Raw genomic sequence first — 12,593 nt, 5'->3', positions numbered from 1 at the left:
ATGTATATTTATATACAAAATTTCAAAAAAAATTATGGTTAATATTAATCATTTGCACTTTTAGTACCGTTCTTTACCTTTATATTCTAGTTTGATTGGTAGTTTTCTTTTGTTAAGTGTAAGAATCCATTTCATGTTAAAAAATATATTTTTTAATTGAGTCCTTAAATTATTTATCACTATTTGATTCAATTATCATCAATATATTTTAGTAAATAATAGATTTCTCAAAGGGCAATTGATTTGATAGTGTTACGTTGAAAATGTAGTCGCCGAAATATGTGTTTGATAGTGTATGTCTTATATTTAAGAAAAATCAACAAATAACCGAAAAAACCGAAAAACCGACAAAACCCGACATAAACCATATCGAGAAAAAACCGACTTAATTGGTTTGGTTTGGTTCTAATATTTGAAAAACCGACTTACTTGGTTTGGTTTCTTTTTATGGAAAAACCGATCCAAACCAAACCATGAACACCCCTACTATTTTGACCTTTTGGTCATTAGGAGTAGGGGGCATATATCAGGTAAAACCGATAACCCGAATCGTTAATTATTTTATTGGGTTATCGGTATTGGATTATTGGGTTAACGGTTCGGTAACGAGTTAAAAAAATTTTATTGGGTTATCGGTTTGGACTCGGTTTGATAATTTTGTTATTGGGTAAAACCGATAACCCAATAAGGATTAACTAATTTACTAGTTTACCCTTAAGTATATACATACTAGGTTTCATAATTCATAGTTCACTCTTTGATTTCCCTAATTCTTTCTTAGTTTCTCCGCCTCACGCCCTCACCAGTCAGCCCGTCAAGACTCAGGCCGGCATCAATCGCATTTCTCAGCTTCTTTCTTTCACTCTTCAGTCACATCTTCACTTCATTTCTCAGATCCATCAGATTCTTCAGTCGCATCTTCACTTCACTCTTCAGTCGCATTTCTCAGCCGCATTCTTCAGCTTCATTTTGATTCTTCGTGTAAGTTTTTGGTTGTTTCATCTTCATTTTTTTCTTAGTTTGTTTGAAAACATTCTGCCTCTGGATTTTTCTTAGTTTGTTTGAAAACTAAAGTGAGATTTGTCATGTGCTTTAATTGTTGAGCTGTTACAAAAAGTTATCTTATGTCAGTTGTTATAAAATAATTATTTCATAACTAATAAATTTTATAATCTATATACATAATTCTGTACTAGAGTAAAAAAGTAGATATCAATATACAAAGAGTTACTGCTAGTCGTTTGAACAAAGAAGATCTTAAGAACACTTATTTTACCGCAACTATTTTATACATTGCAAATCTTATAAAACTGTTTTAGCAAAAAAGTTTTACACCGAAACTGTTTTATACATTGAAACTGTTTTAGTTTTTTTGTCTTATCGGGTAAACTGATAACCGGACCGATAATGATCGATAACCGATTAACCGATAACCGATAACTAATATCTTGTCGGTTTAGTTATCGGGTTATGATATTTGTAAACCAATAACCGATAGGCAAAACCGATAATATTCATAGCCGAACCGAACCGACCGATGTTCACCCCTAATTGGGAGCTTCCATGGAAAAGCTAAAGAGAAAATGATAAAACTGATCCCTTATGTTTGGTTATTATAAATTTAAAATAGTCTCTTAAATATATATATTTTAAATTTGGTTTTTTATTTATTTAAAAACTCTAATTGTTAGATATAAAGGCATCTCCAACGGTATAACCAGTTTTCGGACTGGTCATTCAAAAATAGTCATCGTTTACGAAGTCAATAAAAAATAGCCACTATTTTGTTGCAACAAAGACCGGTCCAGTATAATATACTGGAGTATGGTGCACCTGTGTATGAACTCCAACATATTATGCTGGACCGGTATACTTTGCTGACTCCAGTATAATATACTGGAGACTGGAGCACCGGTGCTCCAAACTCCAGTATATTATACTGGACAATTATACTTGCTGGAACTCCAGTATATTATGTTGGAGTTCTAGTGTACTTATGCTGGAACTCCATCATATTATGCTGGAGTTCCAGCATACTTATCCTGGAACTCCAGTATAATATGCTGGAGTTCAAGCATACTTATGCTGGAACTCCAATATAATATACTGGCGTATTTTCCGGGTTTTGAACAGTGTTTTCGCTCAGATTTATCTTTACATGAAAAATGGCTAAATTTCGATTACTTTTGAAACTGAGCTATTTTTGAACGACCAGTTATAAATCTGGCTATTTTTGAATTTCTCCCCATTTTTGATCCCCAAAATGGGGATTGGGGACAACTTACTCCAACCATTCCCCAATTTTTTTCCCCAAACTTTTTATATTCTTCTATCTCTTCTATATTCTATTATTATCTTTCATTCAATTTTATTTTTTAATTTCTATTAAAACAATTCCATAAAATTTTAAATAATATAATTTGTAAGCAATTATTATAGATTAACTAATAATTCAAATAAAAGTGAAATCATTGCGATACAAGATTAATTATATACATATTACATTACATAAACATAATTAGTGCACGAAAATTAATTTATCAAAATTATACACCAAAGTTAAGATGTAAAATTAATATTATAAGACATTACATAAACATAATTAGGTATATATAAAGAAATAAATTAAAAGATTAAATAATAAAAAAATAAAAAAGTGATGAATAGTAATAGAGGATATGAACAGTGTACCCTCATATTTGAGGCAACACTATTCATCCCCCATTTTGGGGACAAAAGTGAGGGAGAGTTGGAGTTAAATTACCTCAAAAATTATCCCCATTATGGGGAATGGGGGTAAGGTTGGAGATGGCCTAACAATTGGCAAAAACTATAAAAAGAATAATTTAAGTAGTACTCACATTTGAATGAGCTATTTTTTTATCCATTTTTGGTGTAAGCTTAATAGGCATATGTCATGACCCGGATTTCACCGTCTCGAGAGCAGTGATGGCGCCTACTGGTGAAAGCTAGACAAGCCAAATTATCCTAATTACTTAACCTTTTCCAGTTTTAAACCATTATCAGTGATGAGTAGATATCATGCAAATAGCGAAAATAATTAAGCGGAAGACAAAATCTGACAATTTATCTTAATACAAAACTGCGGAAGTCTAAATACAACTCTACCCAGAATTTGGTGTCACAGCTTCGCAGACGGTCTACGAATACTGCATACAAAGTCTGAAAGATAAAATAAACATTGTTTCTGAAGTGAGTAAAGGAAACAGGATAAAGGAAGAGATAGGAGGTGACGCCAAGGCCCGCATACGTCTGCAGGACTACCTCGTGTCGCCTGTGTGGGCTGAAGACAACACCCTCACTGCGGTCCAAGCACTCCGGTATCAGTATCTGCACACAGTGCAGAGTGTAATATCAGCACAACCGACCCCATGTGCTAGTAAGTGCCTAGCCTAACCTTGGTGAAGTAGTGACGAGGCTAGGACCAGACTACCAAATAAACCTGTGCAATATAGCGTACAAAAATAATAGGAAGCGGATAACAATGATGGCAACAATGATCAATCAGTGATATAAATAGCAGGCAACAAGAACATCATAAATGTTTCTCAACAAATAATAGATACAAGTGCAATCAATTTATAAAGTCCTTCAAATATAAATTTTTCGCCTATAAATCCTTCAAGTAATAATCTCTAAGATAATATGCTTTTCAATGAATATATTTCGAATATATTTCCTTTAAATAAATATCTTTCAAATAAGCATCTTTCGAATATAATTCTTTTGAGTAAAGGTCACCTTGTGACGCCTCATTCACTTAATATAAAGTAGAGTACAGCTTCCAACCCAATTAGGAAATCAACAAGAAAAGATGAAATTATTTTTAGAAATCATTTGATAAAGAACATACCCTTTTCAATTAAAGTACAATATCGAATGAATCATTACCTTTAATACGAGAAATCAATAAATCAAAACATAGGAGAAATTCCTTTTTTAAGTAAAGTACAACCTCAAACGGTTTAAGAAAAATTTAGTTGAGAAATCAATTGAGTTAAAAATGTAACAATTGTTGAAATTTGGAGTATTGAACATATATAAAAAAAAGTAAAAACAGAATATCAAGAGAATTAAAAAAGAATCAAAATCCAACGACTAACAAGAATAAGGGAAACAAAAGCATATTTCACTTTCTTTTCACATCTTGTTGCAGGCGTGCAACCCGATCCCATTTCATGTATCTCGTGGCAGGCGTGCCACCCGCTCCCATTTCATGTATCTCGTGGTAGGCGTACCACCCGCTCCCATTTCATTATATCTTGTGGTAGGCGTACCACCCGCTCCCATTTCATTATATTTTGTGGTAGGCGTACCACCCGCTCCCATTTCATTATATCTTGTGGTAGGCGTACCAACCGCTCCCATTTCATTATATCTTGTGGTAGGCATACCACCTGCTCCCATTTCATTATATCTTGTGGTAGGCGTACCACCCGCTCCCAGTTACAAGCCTACAATAATCACAAGGAATCCCTGCAAGGGAACAAGAGCAATATAACAACTTCCCGACAAGGAAATAATGATATTTCAACAACATCCCGGTAAGGGAACAATACTGTCAAAACAAACATCCCGACAAGGGAAAAATAATATCAAATAAACATCCCGGCAAGGGAACAATGGTGATAATAACATATGAAGCGTAATAAACCACAACGGAGTCATAACAATTATAATACAAGACTCACGGACATGCTTATCACCAACGTATAGATACTCGTCACCATGCCTATATGTCGTACTCCACAATTAACATGTAGCAAATAAGACACAACTCCTAATCCCTCAAGCTAAGGTTAGACCAAACACTTACCTCGCTTTGCAACCAATTCAAAATTCCAACAAGTCTTTGTCTCGTGAATTCGTGCCCGAAATTCTCAAATCTAGTCATAAACAATTCGATTCAATCAATGAAAATTATAGGAATTAACTTCATATGAAATTCTACATTTTCCATTAAAAATCCGAAATTGCACTAAAATTCGCCCGTGGGGCCCACGTCTCGGAATCCGACGAAACTCACAAAATCCGACAACCCATTCAGCCACGAGTCCAACCATACCAAAATTACTAAATTCCGATATCGGATTGGCTTTCAAATCTTAATTTTCATTTTTGGAAAATTTGGCTAAAAATCTGATTTTTCTTCCATAAATTCATGGATTCATGATGTAAATGCATATGGAATCATGAAATATAATCAATATAGGATAAGGAACACTTACCCCAATGTTTTCACGTGAAAATCGCCCAAGAACCGAGCTCCAAAAATTCCAAAACGAAATGGCAAAGTGATTGATTTTTGTGGTTAAATGTTTCTGCCATCCGTCACTAAAAGTCATTTTCGTCACTAAAAGTCTACTAGAAATAGCTTTACCATCCCTTATTCAATTGATCATAACGTTCTGTACAAATGTCCAAATGTCAAACGGTTTAATGTTCTGAAAACTAGAATGCAAGGGCTTCAACTTTCGTGTTTTGCGCATTTTCAGATTCTATATAGATTTCGAGATATAAGCTTCCAAAGTAGCCTTCTCGCATCAAACATTTCTGGAAAATTTCAAAACAGCTTTACCAATCCTTATTCAATCGATCATAACTTTCTGTACAACTATCCAAATAATTAATGGTTTAGCTTTCCGGAAACTAGGATGCAAGTGATACAACTTTCATATTTTGTAAATTTACAGATCCTTATGTATTTTGAGATATAAGCTTCCAAAATAGGCTCCACGATTGCACAGTTGCTGTCCAAGACAGCTTCTGCAGCAGAAATTCCAGCAACCCTTTTTGTCCGATTTCCATTCCGTTAACCTTCCAAAATCCACCCGAGGCCCTCGGGACCTTAACCAGTTATACCACCATATACCAAAATACAATACGAACTTAATCAAGGCTTCAAACCACGTCAAACAACACCGAAATTACGAATCGCGCATTGAATTGAATTATGAGTTTTCAAATCTTCCAACTTCTATATTTTTGTGCCGAAACATATCAAATCAATCTGGAATGACTTCAAATTTTACACACAAGTCATAAATGACATAATGAAGTTGTTCCAATTTTCAGAATCGGATTTCGACCCCGATATCAAAAAGTCAACTCTCGGTCAAACTTTTCCAAAAATCTTCTATTTTCCAACTTTCGCCAAAATGTGCTGAATTGTCCTACGGACTTCCAAATCCAAATACGAACATGTTTCTAAGACCAAAATCATCATACAAAACTATTGGAATCATCAAAATTCCATTCCGGGGTCGTTTGCTCAAAAGTCAAATCTCCGTTCAAACTTAAGAAGTCTTTAGCCTTAGATTTCTAGATTCCGTTAAATGGCGATAATTTGATCTATGGACCTCCGAATTCGATTTCGTCCATATGACCAAGTCCCAAATCACGATACGGAACTACTGTAATGGTCAAAACTTAGATCCGGGTTCGTTTGCTCAAAATGTTGACCGAAGTCAACTCAGTTGAGTTTTAAAGCTCCAATTCATAATTTAATCCATTTTCATACAAAAACCTTCTGAAAAATTATACGGACTGTGCACGCAAGTTGAGGAATTATTGATAGTGCTTTTCAAGGTCTTTAAACACCGAGATGATTATTTAATTTAAAGATGATATTTTGGGTCATCACAGCATATATTAAGTAAAATTGTTTAGGTACAATCTTCAATTGAGATAGCTAAGAAAATAATGTCAAATTGAGAGAATCCTCTACAATAATTTAAATATCGGAAATCAAAGCTACTCAAACTTTATTAAAATGGTAGAAATTGTTGGGGTTTTAAGTATATTAATGCTTAAAACAGGGTGAATGGGAAATGGAGGGAAAAAAATAAAATATTTGAGTTTCATTTGAGATTCCCTCCTTGATGAAGGAACATTGTCCCATATTGGAAGAGAAAGAGGTTTTTAATGGATATATAAGCAACTGCTCTTCTTCTAGCTCTTAAAGAATTGAGAAGAAGGCAAGCCTCGCGCTGTCGTCGTCGTCACTCGCTCGGCTTTGGCTTCGACTTCGGTCAAACGATTGATTGATTAATTTTTTGGACCAAATTTGGTTGTTAACAGTAAATATTAACAGAAATGTTACTAAATATCCGTTTTAATAACAAAATATTAATATTAAATCCAAACAGAAAATTAACTACCCTCTTCAATTTTTCCTCTTTATTTCCCCTTTTTATTGTTGAGTAAATAGTCATTTATGTTATGGTATTTATGTTGTGGCCGTTTTGCATAAACAGCTATTCTAAAGAGTTGTACCTCTTCAGATTTCAGCCCAACATTGGCTATAAATACAAGTCCATTCTCTCAGATTTTTCATACGATTTTCTGAGTTTCTCCTCCTTCTTCTGCATTGTTTTAACTTCAAAGAAAGCAACAGTAAGTGTGATTAGCTACCGAACTTTGTGTTTGCTAAAACACTGGGGTTTGAAGTACCACTACACCAATGTATAATCCGTTCTATCCTGGGAGGAAATAATCCATAACTTTGGGTACTATGAGGGGATTAAATTCCTTAAGGAAACACTGTAAATTCAGTGGCTCGGATTAACTTTTATTTCATTTATATTTCTATTTATGTTATTTTATTTTATCTAGAATTATTTTACAAATACAGTTCGCTAACAAGCTTAAGGAATTTAATTTGCATTCTGTATTTGTGTTATATTCACTGTTTTGAAGTTTAAAACCTTTGTGGTTTTTTACTCCGTTAGAGATTAAAATCTACGTGATTTTAACGTTTGCTTGTTTCATTCTTTTACAGAAATGACTAATGATAACGGGAACCAGGCTGTTCCAATGGTGACTGCCAATGCATTAACAAGCCGAACACCGGCGTTGGCACCGGCGGAGAAAGCCGGAAAATTTTTCGGGTTAGATTTCAAGCGGTGACAGCAGAAGATGTTCTTCTACTTGACTACTTTAAGTCTGCAAAAGCTCATCAAGGAAGATGTTCCTGTTCTGCCCAATGGAACTCCAGAGAATGAACACTTTCTCGTGATTGAGGCGTGGAAGCATTCTGATTTTCTGTGTAAGAATTATATTCTTAGCGGACTGGAGGATGATTTGTATAATGTCTACAGTAGCGTGGAGACGTCAAAAGAATTGTGGACTGCGCTTGAAAAGAAATACAAAACTGAAGATGCCGGGTTGAAGAAATTCGTTGCTGCCAAGTTTTTGTACTACAAAATGGTAGATAGCAAGTTTGTTATTACCCAAGTCTAGGATTTGCAAGTGATTATCACGATCTCCTTGATGAAGGTGTAAATCAAATTAATAGTGATGTTGAAAGTAGTAACCTTAGTATTTTTACTAACAGAATTTTCATTGAAGGTCTTGTCATCAATGAAGCATTCCAAGTAGCAGCGATGATTGAGAAGTTGTCTCCTTTGTGGAAGAACTTCAAAACTACTTGAAACATAAACGCAAGGAGATATCCCTTGAAGATCTCATTGTTCGGTTGAGATTCGAAGAGGACAACAAAGCTGCTGAAAAGAGAGGCCGTGGAAACTCAACAATAATGGGAGCAAACATTGTTGAGGATACTTCTCAAAATAAGAGAAAGAGGAAGTAGACTTCTAGACTGAAAAGCAACCCAAGCAAGAAGCAGTTTAACAGAAATTGCTACAACTATGGAAAAGTTGGGCACAAATCTACGAAGTATCGTTCTCCGAAGAAAGACAGAAAGAAGGGTCAAGCAAACATGGTTGAAAAGCATGAAGATGTTGATGAATTGTGTGATATGCTTTCTGAATGCAACTTGGTGGGAAATCCCAAGGAGTGGTGGATTGATTCTGGAGCCACTAGCCATGTTTATGCTGTTAGGGAAGCCTTTGCAACATATGCTCCTGTTGGACCCGAAGAGACTCTTTCTATGGGAAATGTTGCAACCGCCAAGATTGAAGGATGTGGGAAGATCTTTCTGAAGATGACTTCTGGCAAGGTGGTGACATTGAACAATGTCCTTCATGTTCCCGAGATTTGGAAGAATTTAGTCTCTGTTGGAATTCTTGTTAAGAATGGTTTTAAATGTGTTTTTATTTCCGATAAGGTTGTAATAAGTAAGAACAAAATGTTTGTAGGAAAATGTTATCTTACTGAGTCCTTTTCAAGCTGAATGTAATGGTTGTTGAGAATAATAATAAAATGTCAGCTTCGTCTTACTTACTTGAGTCAAATGAATTATGGCATATACGTTCAATTATTAAACCTTGCGAAAAATGATTAACTTGGAGTATTGCCTAAATTTGAATGCGACAAATCAAAATGTCAAATATGTGTGGAATCTAAGTATGCTAAATCCTCATAGGTCAGTTGAAAGGAATTCAAATCTTTTAGACTTAATTCACACAGATATTTGCGACATGAAGTCAATACCATCTCGCGGTGGAAAGAACTATTTCATAACTTTTATTGACGATAGTAATCGATATTGCTATGTTTACTTACTTAATAGTAAAGATAAAGCAATAGACGCATTCAAGCAATACAAAAATGAAGTTGAAACGCAACTTAACAAGAAAATCAAAATGATAATAAGTGATAGGGGTGGTGAATATGAATCTCCTTTTGGACAAATATGTTTAGAATATGGAATTATTCATCAAACAACGGCCCCTTACACTCCCCAATTCAATGGGATTGCGGAAAGAAAGAATTGTTCATTAAAGGAGATGATGAACAACATTGTTGATAAGTTCTGTTTTACCATAGAACTTGGGGGGGGAAGCCATTCTTACGGCTAACCGAATACTAAATCGAGTACTCCATAGCAAAACACAATATATTCCATATAAAAAATGGAAAGGAAGGAAGTCTAACTTGAATTATTTTAAAGTGTGGAAGTATTTGAAAAAAGTACAAGTTCCTAAACCCAAAAGGGTAAAAATAGGACCGAAAATCGTTGATTGTGTTTTCATAGGATATTCGACCAATAGTAAAGCATATCGATTTCTGGTTCATAAATAAGAAAATTCCGACATTCATAATAATATAGTTATAGAATCAAATAATGTTGAGTTCTTGAAAATATATATCCGTATAAAAAGGAATGTGAGTCGATTGGTGAAGGATCTAAACGACCTCGGAAAGAAATAAAAGAAAGTGCATTTAATTAGGAGGATCTAAGACGTAGTAAACGGCAAAGAACGTCTACTTCATTTGGACCAGATTTTATGACTTTCTTATTGGAAAATGAGCTTCGAACATTTAAAGAAGCCATGTCTTCTTCGGAATTATTGTTTTGGAAAGAGGCAGTCAATAGTGAAATAGAATCTATATTGAAAAACCATACATGGGAATTGGTTGATCTTCCTCCTAGAAATAAACCTTTGGGTTCTAAATGGATCTTTAAGAGGAAAATGAAAGATGATGGCACTATTGATAAATTTAAGGCAAGACTTGTAGTCAAAGGGTATAGACAATGAGAAGGTATTGACTACTTTGATACATACTCTCCAATTACAAGAATTACGTCCGTACGGATGTTAGTAGCATTAGCTGCAGTGTATGGTCTTGAAATTCATCAAATGGATGTTAAGGCGACCTTCTTGAATGGAGATTTGGAGAAAGAAATCTACTTAGAAGAACCTGAAGGGTTTGTGGTTCAAGGTAAAGAAAAGAAGGTCTATAGACTTGTTAAGTCCCTTTACGGACTAAAACAAGCACCCAAACAATGGCATGCGAAATTTGACCAAACAATATTGTCAAATGGTTTTAAGATAAATGAATGTGATAAATGTGTGTACATTAAAAATATTCCAAATCACATAGTCATTGTTTTTTTATATGTGGATGATATGTTGATAATGAGTAATGACATTGCCAATATAAATGCTACTAAGCGTATGCTAACTAGCAAGTTTGATATGAAGGACTTGGGAGTTGCTGATTTAATTCTGGAGATTAAGATCCATAAGACTCCTCAAGGCCTGGCATTGTCACAATCTCATTCTATTAAGACAATACTTGAAAAATTCAAGCACTTAGGGTTTAAAGTTGCAAAGACTCCAATTGACATGAATCTTGTATTAGCAAATAACAAAGGCCAAAGAATATCACAATTGGATTATGCTCATGTGTTGGGATGCTTAATGTACATCATGAATTGTACATGACCAGATATAGCTTGTGCTATAAGTAAATTGAGTCGATACACGAACAATCCAGGTCAATCTCATTGGATGACAATGAAACGAGTTTTGGGATATTTAGAATATACCCAGGGCATTGCTTTGCACTGCAGTAAATATCTTGTAGTGATTGAGGGATATTGTGATGCAAATTGGATCACCGGTACAACTGATTCTAAGTCCACAAGTGGATACGTATTCACTATTGGTTGAGGAGCGGTATCTTGGAAGTTATCCAAACAAACTTGTATTGCCCGCTCTACAATGGAGACTGAATTCATAGCCTTAGATAAAGCCGGTGAAGAAGCTGAATGGCTCCGGAATTTCTTGGAAGACATTCCATTTTGGCCCAAACCGTTGGCACCAATATGCATATATTGTGATAGTCAAGCGGTAATTGGAAGGGCTGAGAGCGTTATGTATAATGGTAAATCTCGTCATATACGACGAAGACATAAAACTGTTAGGCAATTACTCTCTAGAGGAATTATCACGATTGACTATGTAAAGTCATGTGATAATGTGTCGGATCCACTTACAAAAGGCGTAACTAGAGAGTTAATTGAGAAATCATCAAGGAAAATGGGACTATGGCCGAGAACAAGTCATAGTGATGGTAACTCTACCTAGAATACTGGAGATCCCAAGATCTAGGTTCAAGAAGATCAAACAAAATTATTAATGACGGTTCAACATTGTCAACTAAACTTTTGGTCCATTCTTGTGATTAGACAATGTTTAATACCAAGGATAAAACATTAAGGCTTTTTAATAATTTCTAAATTTTATATGGGATATATCAAATAGTGTATCTACGGGATGACACGTTTAGGTTTCACCTATGTAAGTGTAAAATGTTAGCCGCTTCAAGGAGAATTTTGTAAGGCAAGTTTTCTATGCACTTATGAAACCAGGCGGTGTTCATGGCTGAAATGAATATAACAATAGAACCAAAAACGGTTAAGGGTTGGTTGTGTGACTTATGGTTGTCTAGGTATACACCAAAGTTCGACGGTTCAAAGATATCAAATCTACCGATTGATCGAGTATAACCGACATAAGTTCACTACGAAAAGTTCAATGGGAAACCTACTTATCCAGATGTGATTAATCCTTGCTTGCGAATCACACAGTTTTTTATGCATATTTCCGTGATATAGTCATTCCTCATTGTAAGCACGTGATTTTTGACCCTCCCCGAGAATTTTCACATTTTTAGTGTGAATATGTGAAATTGGGTCTAGTATAGTTATTTTAACTATTTTTACTTTATTTCGTTGCAAAAAGAAAAATTACAAAAAAAGTATATATATAAATTTTAGTTTATGTATCCCTCATAAACTTGAAAAAAAAATTGCACTTTATTTTGGTACTTTATATAAATTCGAAAATTAACAAAAAATATATATATAATTCTATTAATGT

This window comes from Nicotiana tabacum, chromosome 5 (genome assembly GCF_000715075.1).
Source record: "Nicotiana tabacum cultivar K326 chromosome 5, ASM71507v2, whole genome shotgun sequence".
Lineage (NCBI taxonomy): Eukaryota > Viridiplantae > Streptophyta > Magnoliopsida > Solanales > Solanaceae > Nicotiana > Nicotiana tabacum.
This window is presented reverse-complemented; position numbering follows the sequence as displayed.